The 14,021-nt window shown below is 45.0% G+C and overlaps 1 protein-coding gene across 4 annotated transcripts in view; it reads right to left on the reverse strand.

Annotated features, from left to right (window-relative positions):
- SEMA6A (semaphorin 6A) overlaps window positions 1-12,556 on the reverse strand; it is a 118,665-nt gene extending 106,109 nt beyond the window's left edge. For 2 of the 4 annotated variants that reach the window (XM_064405676.1, XM_064405674.1), the window contains exon 1: window positions 11,969-12,556. The gene's annotated coding sequence lies outside the window, so the exon portion shown is untranslated. Of the gene's footprint in view, window positions 1-10,165; window positions 10,550-11,968 lie in introns of those variants that run through there. The other 2 variants (XM_064405677.1, XM_064405675.1) reach the window with 2 other exon arrangements.
- Between the last annotated feature and the right edge of the window lie 1,465 nt (window positions 12,557-14,021).

The raw sequence follows: 14,021 nt of genomic DNA on the forward strand, positions 1-14,021 counted from the left end.
TCGGCGAACTTCGGGAATTAGGCAAGTGCTTCTCGCATTCAGCCTAAGCATGTACGTGACCAAGCCCTTCGCCGGCTCCTCCAGCCATTACACTATCAGTCACAGCTGTACCCCTGCAATAAAAGCTGTGTCAAAAAGGGAATGTTCGTATTCTCTTGAAACCTGCAGCAATTTATAAGGCCACTCTGCAGCAGGAAGAGAAGTTACTGTGCCACCTTCCAAGATTTGACGCGCAGTCTAACTAAAATGCGACACATTCTCTCTCAGTGTATTCCACCCGCTGGAATATTTAAGGCTCTCCCCACCATAAATATATTTCGGTAAATGTGTTGTGTTCATTCTTACACAACCCTGCTATTTAAATGTGGGTAGTTGTTAGAGCAGGCTGTCATACGACGACTATCTAGAAGCAGGCAGTGCAGCAGCAAAGTAGCACACCAGCCCCCCTGCTAACGTTCTCTGGTTTACTGTTGAAATATTTCCAGTACTCGAATCTTTGAAGCTAAAATACTAATTAAATTTACAGATCCATTTTAGTCCTGTGCCTTCTTGTTTTGATATTTTTATTTATTATTATTGGTATTTTGAGCTTGTGACTTAAGTTCCTAAAAAAAAATTAAAAAATTAAAAATCAGCAATTAATAACTCCTAATGAAGTCAGCAAGGTTTATGCCTCCAGTATCAACAAGTCAAGAGGTTAGCTCTTCTAGACAAAGTCCATGCCTAATAAAATAAACATGAAGATGCAATCTGAAGCAAAACTGTGCCCTCAATTTTCTGTTTGATGCTAACAGATCAAAAGTTAGATCCTGCTAACCTGTATTTTCTTGTCCCCACCCAGCTCCTCTTCATTTATACACATAAGCAATGTAATCAGTTCTGATTACATGTCCATGTAAACTAAGAGCACTTGTTTGAGTAGGTAGTTGGATATTTGGAACCTGGCACAAAGGAGAAGGTGAGGAGTAGTCCTTCTAAAAATGCAGTAGCTAACTAAGCATATGTGTAGATGTTCCAGGTTTTGAAAAGGTCTTGAAGTTCTTTGGCTGTGACAACAATGAATTATTTTATCTGCTTCAATCTAAAAGAGATTACTGACCATTTATGAAAAAAAGTTATCAAGTCTAATGAATTGATTTGCTATTGAAAGTAATTCAATGAAAGTGTTCTTACAGACCACTTTCAGACATCAGCAGGGATGATATAGTTTACATTTTCCATCCCTTTGCAGAACATCAACAGTATCTAATCATATCAACATGTTATCAGGAAGGACCTGGCTGAATTGCCTTTCTCACATAAACAACACTCGAGTTGCGTGTTATTTCTTTGGGGTTTTTTTCTTTTTTTTGGCAAATGATGCTATCACCAGGATTTCAGCTACACAAGAGAGATTATGACAAAGATGAACACAAACAAAAACAAATAGTTACAAATGTAAAAGGTACATTGAAAAGGAAGTAAAACGTATGTGTCAGAGAACTTACTCTATTCCACAAGTTGTCTTATATTTTCAAAGTTTTTCTCTGATAGTCACTTTAACACATGTATGTAGTACTCTTAATAATGTTTTGACAAATCAAAACTGCATTTTTCTCACGATCATCCAGTCACCAGCCTTCATCTCACACCTTCAGGCCATTAGCTCAATGTTGGCTAAATTTGCCTTTTGGACTACATGTGTTGTTGAACGAGAACAGGATCTCTCTTTTTTTTTTATCTTGGGAAAGGAAGTGTTCTGGCAGCATGTCTGGGTCTTTCGCATAGAACAGGATAAAGCAAAAAAGACGACACCACCCTGAAATATACGCATCTCGTGATATAATTAATCAGTTTCTGAACATGATGAACTTCCCTACAACAGAATTAAAAGGAAACACCTTGCAGATAATAATGAAAAAGTGTAGTAGCTCATGCAAAAATCTTTCCTTTTCCCAGAGCAGATCTTTAAGGATTTAGTTCTTAATTTCTTTTTAAATAAAAACAAATTCCTATTCCAAATCAAGAATAATTTCACTGGGTGGAAAAAAAAAAAAAGTATCCTAAAGCATCACTACTTTAAAGTTTGTCTTCTTACTTTTCCATAAAACCTTAAATAACTCTCCACTTAAATTTCTTCCCAAAAACTAACAAAAAATCCAACCAAGCCAAACCCCAAAACAAAAATTCTGAACAACGTATTTCTAGAAATCAAAGTTCTACTGCAGAGACACAGTTCTTACAGGATGTGTTACATATCATCTTCATATAACTGAGTACAGGAAATTTTAAAAAAATCAATTTAACTGTGATAATTTCTGATTTAACATAGTTTGGATCAGTAAGTTATAATTGCAAAAGCTGTACATTTGTAATTAATTAGTACAATTTATTTGGAAGTGGAATAGGTTCAATGCCATTAGAAGTTTATACATATAGTACCAAGTTCTGTTCATACAGAAAATTAAATTCAAAAGTTGATTTTAACACTCAATGCTCCTCTTTCATTAGAGAGCTCTGATGAAAAGCCAGTAATATCAAGACTGCGACCCAAAGTTCAAGATTGCAGCTGAACAACCTCTAATCCTCTCTATATAATAAAAAAGACATTTATGACTCAAATATGAAGCTGCATTTAGCCATGCTCATGGCGTGAAGCACCACTCAAGAAAGATAATCCTGTGGGACTCTTGCCTATGGCAACAGACACCAGGCTGTGCCCCACGTGCGGAGCATCTGTCGGAAAAGGCGTGTCATCCCATCCTTTTCCTTGCCATGGTGTTTTGAGACAGAATTCCCACACAAACCCAGGCATGCAGACCAGGGCTCCAGCTGCCCTCCAATCATTCCTCCCCATCCACCCGCTCCAAAGAACTGCTGGCATGGGTGTGCTCTGCCTGCACCCGCTACCAGCTGCAGGCACCGGGGAGCTCTGAGGCTGAACAGGGACCATCCTCCTCTCCTCTGTTTGCTCATGAGCACACAGCCAAGACAAGCACCAACCTTCCAGGAACATTCAGGCAGTAAGATGTTATTGAGCATACACGAGATTCGCAAAGCAAATGCTGTGACATTGCTTAAAAGACACAAACACAACAATTACTTTCGCAGGAATTATTGTTTTCTTTTCTTGATAAGATTAGTGTATTGGATGCTAAAATTCAACTGTTTGGTGATGCAGAACATTTATTACCAACCATAAGCAAACTGAAAGAAAAATACTCCCAGGGAAGTAGCTGAGTCACCAACTTGGGTATTTAAAAGATACACAGAGGTATATAAAAGATGTGAAGATGCAGGCTTTGGGTACATGATTTAGTGGTGGACTCAGCAGTGTTAGATTAAGGGTTGGACTCCATGATCTTCAAGGACCTTTCCAACCTAAATAATTCTGTAGTTTTATACTGAACTCTAAATGGCGTAAGGGCTTGTTGATAGGTGCTGAGTAGAAATACATTTTTACCCTCCAACAGGAACCAGACTGGTTCTTTATACTGAGTATTAACTTCACATTCATGTCTCTGTTTCTTGGCGGCAAAAAATAAATAGCAAGGGAAAAAAGAAAACAACCCACCAGTGTTAAAGAAGGTACAAATGTTCCTTACAGAATTGCCTGAATTAATTTCTACACAGTGGGATCATATACCTAACCTGAAACTAAATGGAATATAATAAATTCTGAAGAAAAAAAGCACAACAGAATTTGTACATCTACAGCTTTTGACCCAAGATATTTCCTCACTGTTACAATTGCTACCTCCCTTTCAAAGGGAAATAAAAAATGATGGAGGCATACTATTCTGTCAGTCTAACAGACATATGCACATTCTGAGTTACCAGGAAAAAAACTGGGATTAATTTTATGCAAAATATGTGTATTCAACACAGATCCAGAAGATTATAAACCAGAAGATTTCATACTATGTGAAAGCATAAAATTACAAATACAGATTTTGTGTGCATCTACCAACAAATGAAACTTTAAAATTCATGTCAAATTTTTGGACTTCATCTGTTCAATTCATAGGGCTCCTGAGGATTACATGTAACAGGCACATGTTTGTTGATTGCACTTGAAAAATTGACAAGATTGGGTTGTAAAGTCCCAAGCTGAAGATTTAAAACTAATCTTTGAGTACAAACTAACCATATGAAAGCAAAAAAGTCACTGTTTTCCTGATTAATTCAAATTATACTGAATTCTTTAATCTCAACTGTACATAGTTTTAATATTATGCTTTGATTTGATTAGTCAAGACTGTTTTTTTTGTTGCTGTAAAGAAGACACTTAGCAAGTTTCTCTGTTGTAGACTCAAATTGCTTCATAAGAACTGAAGGGATATCACATCATTCTGGAGACACTAAAATGCAGAATATCTGGTCAAACATGTGGCTTACTATTGATCACACAGAAGTGATGAAGATGTTTTTCTCAATGGGAAAATAAAAAGGAAACCATTATTTGCTTACTGAAATATGTTTTTGCATCATTTTATATTATGCATAACTGACAAATCAATTGATAGTGAGCACTACAGTGGCAAATCAGTCTTCTAGCTACTTTCGTGTTAGACATATTTACTACTTTACCATTTTTCTCATTCATCAAAAAAACTATTTCTAACATCTCATAGCTCTATATTTCTGAAAGCACGTATGTTTTAATGCTGAGTTTATGAACAAATATTGAAACATCATTGAAAAAATACTGCCAGTGCCAACACAGCAATGAAAGAGCTTTAGTTATGTCTGAAAAAAGTTAATTTCCTCTTTTCTACTTGGTAATTCAAGCTACTCTGCAGCTAACAAAAAGGTTCTTATTGTCTTATTAAATTCAAAGTAGCAATAAACATTAACTCAGTCTCAAACGTGGTATCATACTGTACGTAGCTGGGTTAAAAGGGAATGGAAAACAAATTACCTGGATTGCTTAGGAAACCCTAAATGCCCTAATTTACCCAACCATTTATCAGAAAAACCAATTAAAAGCCTTTTTTGTTCTTGCAATGGATAAAGGTAGCCATTAGTCTCTGAAGTGCACGATTTTACCAGCAAGACAAAACAAAAAGGAAATCTTGTGAGCAAATATCAGCTGGACATACACGTAACAAGGTCCAGAGAGACATATCCAGAAGTTTCCGCTTTTAATCCAACACTGAATAATGTTGGATGCTGTTCTCTTGATCCTTCGGAGCTCTTCTGCTGCCAAAATAACTGCAAGGCTTGCAAGTCCGAATGTATCGTAAGCCTTTCCCAAGGCACCCCAACACTATCTGAGGCACTGAAACTATGGCAACCGAATAAGAAAGCAGCTTCCATGATTAATAGATGAAGGTCCCAGTGACAGTGCCTTGCTAGGCCATAATTCAGGAATGAAGGAGGAATTAGCATAGAATCCATGCCAATCTACCAATAAAAAGTAGATTTTGAAAGGCATCAACAAAACCAGTTTTTTTTCTAGAGAAAAACAAGAAAAACCCACAAAAAACCCCAAACAAGAAACCCCTATGGAATTATAAACTGTTCAAAATCTCATTCACATTTCAATGAATGGCTGCCTCAAGAGCAAGTAATGGATAAATGTTCATGAACAATGGTGAAGGAAGCAATATATGAAATTTTCTGTTCAAGTATAAAACCACATCAAGAATGCTCAACATAAAGAACATGTAAGTGAAACTGAGCAGCCATAGATAGGAAAGTTGAAATAACGTTTGCTGCAGTAAAGAATATAGTTGAATGCAGTTTTTCCCATTGTGTTGGGAATTCCTATGGGAGAATATTTTTTCCATCTGCTGAACTGGAACACCTGACCATACCTATTATATAGTCTACACATTTTCATTGTTAGAAGGTCCCTGAGTCTATCAGGGTCATTACAAAATCAATGACAGTTAGGAATACCTTTTCTTTTTAAGCATGTAATGAAACTTCTGCTATTATCACCAGTAAAAGGACTAGAAGAGTAGTCTTCATCCAACTAGATATTCTCAGACTGATATGAAAGGGCATAAAAACAATTTTTTTCCACTTTTATAAGCTCTAAGTTTTCATGAAAGACAACTGGTTACAGAAATCACAAAAACATAGGAATGCTTCTTTTTTTTCTTTTTTTGCCTGCTTCATGGAAACTGGATGAGGGAGACGATGCCAAAGGCTTCCCATCCTGAGGACAGGGCCCATGCTGCTCTATGAGAGTGGTGCAGCAACACTGTGCACCTGCCCCCAGAAACTCCTTCACTTCAGAATTGCAAGCATATTGCAAAAGTGTACTGCTGTGGAAAGTTCCTCAGTAGCAGTTTTGTCAGTAGCTAAAAAAAAAAGCCAAAAACAAACCAAAACCTGCCACTAACAAAAATGGCATGGAGTAGTCCATGATACATGAATTTCAAGTATGTTATATAAATACTTTACATAGAAGTGCCTATTATTAACAATATTTTTAAAGAAAAGGTCATCACTGAATGTAGTGAATTACCATATGTCTTCACTCTCAAGATACAGCAACTGGCAGTTCTGTTAATAGCTGGTTTATCTTCTTTATTTTACATCTCTATTTCAGCCACTAAAAAACACTCTAGGGTTTGGGGAAAAATTTCTTTCATACAAAAATGTCTCTGTATTCACATCAAGCACTATTACGGCCCTCCTTTGGGCTGATAAATAACAACAGTTCTATACTAGCAAAGACTTCATGAAATTTTGCAGCAAGTTACAGGAGAATTCATCCAGGGTTTTTCACACCTTCCCCCTTTTAAGAAATCTGGTTTTTTCTTGTTGTTGTTGTGTTTTTCTGTTTGTTTTGTCTTTTTAAGTGAATTCTACTTTCTTTTAATTAAACTATAGCCAGAGTTAAGCTTTAGATTTTAAAGGTCATAAACCTGGTAGCCTCATTTATGTTCATCTGGTGCATTAAAACTGAGAACATTATTATTTTATGGGGGAAAGCATAGATATCTTACCCCCTTCCCTGTTTCCAGCAATACCAGACTTTATAAGAAATGCCAAAAATTGAAAATGTTTCTATGTATGCCTGGCCTTCAAAGAGCCTCTCCTAAGACTTCCAGAACACCCTGATTTTATACTTATTTTCTTTTTTCTCTCTCTCCATTCCATGCCACATATAATTTTGAATCCTTTCACATCTTCCAGAGGTTAGAACAAAATAGGCAAATGAGAAGCTTGGGAACTCCACAAGACACACAGGAGTTGCAATACCTAAAATTATAACACAGTAGGTGGCACTCTTCCCTTTAAAACCTAAAGCCATGCCTTGGGCATGTGCTGCCATATTGACATGCTGCAATCAAGACCCAAAAACAAAAGCAACCCTCACCATGGATAATTAGAGATTCTTAACACTGCAGAAACATAAACACTCAATTATTTCCATGGCCATGGGTAATATAGCACATAAAGAAAATAGAGGCATACAAATTCTGCTCTGCCAGGTTTGTGCTTGAACTGGAGTAGTCCACTTTTACTTTCACAGACCCCATGCATATTTAAGCCATTCCTTACTCAGAGGACTGGTGCCACAGGCCAAGAATGAAAATATTCCTTTAGAGAACAGTCAGGCTCAGGTCCAGGCTTTTCCTCAGCTGATTACTTCTGCGTTAGAATGCTGCTCATGATTACTGTATGCTGTTGATCAGCAGTCAGACTTTGTGCTACTGACTTTATCTTGCTGTCAAAATGTCTTGCCCACCTAAGAATAATCCTGATACACAGAACATATGAACATAAAATGCTCAAATGGTCACCAGTAAAAATCATTGCTTATCACTCTTATTTTTCTGTTGCCCTGTCAAACAAAGCTTGTCACAATTTGTTGGATGTGACTTGTTCCATGATACACAGATCTAGGTCTGACTTATAACATTAAGGATCAGTCCAGACCAAATGTACTCAGAGGATAGCTTTAGGTCCTTAGCAAGTATTGATTCCCAGCAGAAAACAGTATTTTCAGATTGTGGCTTAAACACAAAAAAAAAGTCCACATTTAAGTAATATTTCAGCAACTGCATTTACTTTTAGAAAACTACTCCAGTAGGCAAGGCTTTCCTGGGTCAGCAAAGCTTGCTTGGGTGAATGAGACTGCAAAAGGTTAGGGCTAAAGATTTACTTCATCAATAAATGAATAGTAGCAGGTCAAATACTGCATCAAATTAGGATAGTGAAGACTTCTGGTTCAGTACAGTTGAACTTCTCTAGCATATATGCTGCATCTAATATAATTTCAATGTTGTTTTCCAGAATTTCAGGATTTACTGGCTTGTTTGTTTTCAGCATTCTGCTACAGCATATGGGAATCAGGTACTATACACAAAACATTTGTTTCAGTAGTATAACAATGTGTTCTTGCAAAGAAGCTGGATGTGAGACATGTATTAGCTCAGGTCAATTTAATCCTAAAACATTTTATGTCTCCCCTGCTGTAAACCATGTGAGCTCCTTTCATGTGTATTTATGTATGGCTCTTCAAAACAAGATGACAAATTTCCCCTTCCCTTCACAAAACATGCACAAGCAAGTTCACAATCACCTACTTCCTTTCTGATGCAAACAATTCTCGTCTGGATTTTTCACAGGTCATTAATTTGATCTCTGTCCTTTCCTTTTTCTTTTTCTTTTTTTTTCAGTTCCTTTCAAAAATTTAGTGAAGGCAACTCCTCACTCTTAGCCCGATCTACCTCCTTCTTCAGTCTTAAACACCAGTAACCGCAATCTTCTATTTGCAAACATAAAGAAGGGACTATGGCTAAAACTCACTTTCATCTTCAAGCAGCTAGAAATGTTAACTAGCCATCTTCCTCATAGATGTCAGTGCCCAATTATTTTTTGGTTCAAGTAGTATGAGTTCAGTTGATAAGGCTGGTTTGCCATTAAGTAAGAATATGCAGTGTTCAAGTAGACTAATTGAGAACACACAGAACATCTGTGACTGCCTAGTTTGTAGTCTCTGAAATCATTCACCTGCGCTTCAAGCCTTTGGTGCCTAGTACATGAAAAGCAAATGTTGCAAATATACATTACAGTATTACTTACTATTTTAAATTGTGTTTAGCATTTAGCAGAAATTTCATCTGGGCATGCTGCTCCTGAGCTAAGCTTCCATGAATGCCAGAGATTTTCTCCGGTGAAGAGTGGTGGAGAACAGAAACCAGCTTTTTTATGCATATGAAATTATTTGGCTTTAAAGAGAGTCAGTTCTCTCTGTCTTGTAACTTATGAGAAGCTACCATATTAAAAACAGACTCTTATTAGACAAAAGGAAACCCTAGACAGTGAAACACCTTGGCAACTGTACTTCTTTAATAGTGACAAACCTTCCCGATCCTACTGTATCTGTTACTTGCTTTCAACCAATTGTTCAAAGTAATTCCGTGAAGAGATTTGTTAGAGCAGACATGAATTTCCTCACAATACACTAAAACAATTTAAAAAAAGTTAAATTTAAAAAAAAAGGAAAAAAGAGAAGCAAACCACAGAAAGATCATTTTGCGTTTCTAATCTGAAAAAAATGGCAGAGGAAAACCTGAGCATGATAACAGCTGCATAAATCTTACCTTGAGAGAAAGCTACAAAATCTCAATGAATTTTGAGAATTGAATTTTGAATCAAAAGAGCCTGGCTGCACTAGACTTTGGATGAGAATGGTTTACTGGATGACACTTAAATTAAATGAATGCACACCAATTGTTGCAAAGACAGTGGGGAAAATCACACCTTTAGCTACTATCTTTGAGGTCAAGTAAGTAATTATGTCGTTGCTGGATGATACAAAACAAGTTAGAATCCATGTCAAATAACAAGCAACTTCGTGCAGCCCTGTGACAGAAAATGGTTGTGGACACTTAGCACTTCGTTATTTACAACACCTGCATGCTGTGTGTGTGCCTTTAGAAAATGAAGCATTCACCTTACAGCGCCAGGAATTCGTATGTTTTACAGTTTATCACAGACCTAACTAAAGCCATTATTTTCTGCTGCTCCATCAGTGAAATAATTTTCTGCAGCAGCCAAATATCCGTGCTGCACAGACGCTGGCACAAACGTCCATGTTTACAAACTTCAAAAGCAGCAATTATCTCGGGAGAGGAACAGGAGAACAAATTATCTCCTGAACAAGCGGCCAGAGCCATTTGCCCAAGGGAAACCCAGCACTTACTGCCTTAGGACTCACCCAGGGATGAGCTAGGCAGGACAGCGGCGGTGGCGACAGGCAGAAGAGCATCTCCACTGCAACTGACCGGGCTGCAGCCTCAACCTCAGCCTCGCTTTCCCCGCCAGCTCTCTATCCGCACGCCGTCCGGTCCACCCCCGGGAACGCCTCTCTTGTACAGCCAGGCAGGCAGGCACGAAGAAAGGGGCGGTGGGACGGCCGAGCCCTCGCAAGAAGCAGGTACTTTCCTCACGCGTGATGGAGACCCAAAGTTTCCACCGCCCTCCCTGGCGGCGGAGCGAGGGGCGGTGCTGACCCTCGGCCGCCCCAGGGGCTGCCCGAGCCACCGCCGCCGCCCCCCGTGCCTCGGCGCCGTGTCGCCAGCGCTCCGCAGACGGAGGCACAGGAGCCTTCCCTGCCCGTGCAGATAAGGGGACGGGGATGTGCGTGCGGGGTGAAATCCCTTTCCTGCTCAGCATCATCCTGTCCCATGCTCAGCATCCTTTCCTCATCTCAGCATCATGCTGTTCCCTCCTCGGCATTTCTCCCAACCTCAGCAACCGCGGCACGAAGCAGCCCCGCTCCCGGTCCTCGCCCGGCGTCCCCGCGCCCCGCCGCCAGACTCGCGGCGTGGGGCGTTTTTGGGGCGCCGCGTCGGCAGCCTGCAGCCCCTCCTGGAGGGCCAACCCTGCTACTCGCCATTTAAAAAAACTTTATTTTTTTCCGCCGTTTCTCCCATTTGGCCCGGAGCCCGAGGGCGGAGAGGGGCTGGAGGAGCGACAGGGCGAGTGCTGGGCGGAGGGAGAAGAGTTGCGCTGCCGTGCACGGCTTCCCGCCCGCCGGGCGGCCACGGAGGAGTCTGGCCTTGGCCAGCCCGTCCGCCTGCGCTCCCCGGCCAAGGAAAAGCTTCTTGGCAGTGCCGCCGGCCCGGAGGGAAGAGGCTTGGGGCGCCCGGCAGAAAGGGGCGGGGAGCATCCCTACTCCAGAGCCACCCTTCGCGGGGCTGAGGCAGGGCAGCCGGCATCCCACCTTCGCCGGGGCCAGGACGGAGGGCAAGGCGGCCACTGTCCGTGGGGAACGGGCGGGGAGGTGAGCCCGCGGCCCCAGCCCACGATCGCGAACAAAGCCCGCGGCTGCGCCTAGGGCTGCTCCGCGGAAGAAGTTGCCTCGATTCCCGGCCACTTCCCCCAAAATGCAGTGCCAGCCTCGGAAAAAACCCTTAAAGAAATACATCGGCCGCGACGCAGCTACACCGCGGGAACGGCAGAGACGGCGGGGTTACGCCTCTACACGGAGCGCACACATAGTTCTTGTAACAAAGACCCCAGCACCCAGCCCCACACGCTGCCCGGAGGCCCCGGGGTACGCGCCCGGCGGCCCTGGCCCGGCGTCCCGCGGCCGCCCCGCTCCCCACGGAGCCCGGGCGGGCGCGACCCCTGCCAGTAAGGGCTCGGGGATGCGAGGCGAGGAGCCCCAGCACAGCGCATGCAAGGGCCAAGGGCTAGGGGAGGGAGGCTCGCATGTTAGGCAGTTGGGGGGAGGGTGGGGGGGAGGGAAGAAAAAGATGGGCAAATAAAAAAGGGAAAAAAAGATGAAGCCACGAGATGCCGGGAAAGTGACAACAGCAAGCGCAGCGTGTACACTTGCGGGCGGCTCTCCTCCTCCCTAGGCGCTGCAAACGATGTCGAGATAGCAGGCAGAAGCAGCCCACCTCAAACAACACACCACCCTCGCTCCTTCCGAGCCGGCCGGGCGATCCGTGAGCCTCCCCTTCCGAGCAATCCCAAAACATAAGGTAGGGGTACGGACAGGGGGGTACTGTACCTTTTCGGTGCATGTATCTGGGCAGCTAGAGGACAACTAGCTGATGTAGTGTCCCATTTAGTAATCCATTTTAGGGGATCTCTCTGGGAAACTGGAGCCACTCTCTCCTTTGCAATCCTTTGTCATTACTACATGGGTGCTTCCCGGGGGATGGTATATTTAATATTTCTACTTTCTGAATTGCAAACGCAATTTGTTCATTTCCAATGATGGACGAAGAGGGGAGTGATCAGAGAGAAGCATAAAAATAAAAAAAAAAGGCAAAAAAAACCCGCGTTAGCAACTCCTCTCCAGATCCAAATTCCTCTACGGTTCCACTCCAGTAAGTCCCCTTCAGTCGATCCTCGGGAGGTAAGTCATTTCGGGGTCTCCCGGTCCCTCTCTACCAAAAGTGCTCCCGGTGTGACGGCTGCTTCAGGAAAACTCCGAGGCTGGAGGTACTCGCTGTGCCACGGCAGGGAAGCGTAGTCGCTGCTCGCCTCGAGCTGCCGGGCATCGGACTGTGCGCGGCGAGGACGTGGGAGCCGCTGTCTCTCTCCCTGTCTCCCGCCGCTGCCGCTCCGTCTCCCGCCGCCCTCCCGCTGTCCCCGGGACGCTCCGCCGGCGGAGGCGGAGACAAAGCCGGACTGGAGCGCGGCGGGCGCGCCTCGCTCCCCGCCCCGCCCCGCCCCTCCCGCCGCCGCGGGCGGGGCCCGCGCGCATCCGCCCCGCCCCGCGGGGGGCGGGGCCGCGGCGGCGCCGGGCGAGGCGCGAGGGTCCCCGGGCGGCGCGGAGCGGGGCGGCCGCGCGTCCGTGTGGGGCTCGCTGTGGGCGGCGCTGCTGCCAGCGGCACCTTGGGGCTGCTGCCGAGCGTCGCCGGGCTTACGTCAAGCAGGTGTCTGCGGAGGGGAATCGCCGCCCCCGGCCCTCGCCCCTCTTGTCGGAGCTGTCGCCGCCTCCAACCATCCCGGTCGTTCGCGCCGGCAGGGCGCGGAGAGGCGGCGAGGGGCGGGGAGACGCCCGCGGCAGCGGCGAGAGCACGGGGCGGGGACAGGGGCAGCCGGCTGCAGCCGCCCGAAGGACTCGCCGCTTCTCCGCGGGATCTGGGGCTGCTGCGGAGCCCGGGGCGGCAGCGAAGCCACGGGGCCGGGGCGGGCCGTACCCCCTTGGGCGCATCCCCCGCGTCCCCCGGGGGAAAGCGGGGACGGGGGCCGCAGCTGGCGGCCGGGCGTCCGCTTGTCGCCTTTTCTCCCTTCCCACCGCCTCGGTCCCGCCTCGGTGGTCGCTGGCTGCACTAATCCCTGTCTCGGAGCCGATCCAGCCGGGAGCAGGAGCAAGCGGCGCTAATACTAATCCCGCTCTCCCCGTCCCTGCGCCGAGGCCCCCCGCCGCTGCCGCCGGCGGTAATCCTCCCGGCCCGGCCGCGGGGCGGTGCGGGGCGGCGCTGGCACCGCTCCCCTCCCGCCGCCGAGGGGCCCCGCGCCGCTCCAGGGACGGCCTCCCCGCGGCGGGAGGCGCGGAGGCTCCGCCGCGCCAGCAGACCCCGCCGGGGCGCTCGGGCCCGGCCTGCGGGCGTCCCGCCGCCCCCGAGCCGCTGGCCCCGGCTGCGGCACTCCGCGCCTTCGCGCTGCCCGCTCCTCCCGCGCCCCCCTGACCTCTCAGAGCATCAGAGATGGGACGGACAAGAGCGAGCTACGCTGTAAACCCCGCAAAACAGCTCAAAGTCAGTGAGGTGAAAATCCGCGTGTTCGTTTCTTCGACGGCGGCATCTGATTCCTCATGAGTTTTAACAGTGATTTCCGTCCTCTAGATCTCACCAGAGTTAAGGCTGCGAGGAGAGCCTCTAGTTGTTTCAGCGTGAAGGTATCTTGTTTCTAGGGCATTTACATGTGCAATTACTTTAACATGATTTATACTTCCCCCCCCCCCCCCCCCCCGATAAGTGAAAGGATAGAGTTCAACTAGAAGAATTGCTGTCAGGTCACAAAGTATGGCATTAAAATTAAAATAATTACTTATTCATGACAGCTGATTTTTTCTGCCTTTTATTTTCAGATAATGAAAGGACTATAAG

This window comes from Passer domesticus, chromosome Z (assembly GCF_036417665.1).
Source record: "Passer domesticus isolate bPasDom1 chromosome Z, bPasDom1.hap1, whole genome shotgun sequence".
NCBI classification, from domain to species: domain Eukaryota; kingdom Metazoa; phylum Chordata; class Aves; order Passeriformes; family Passeridae; genus Passer; species Passer domesticus.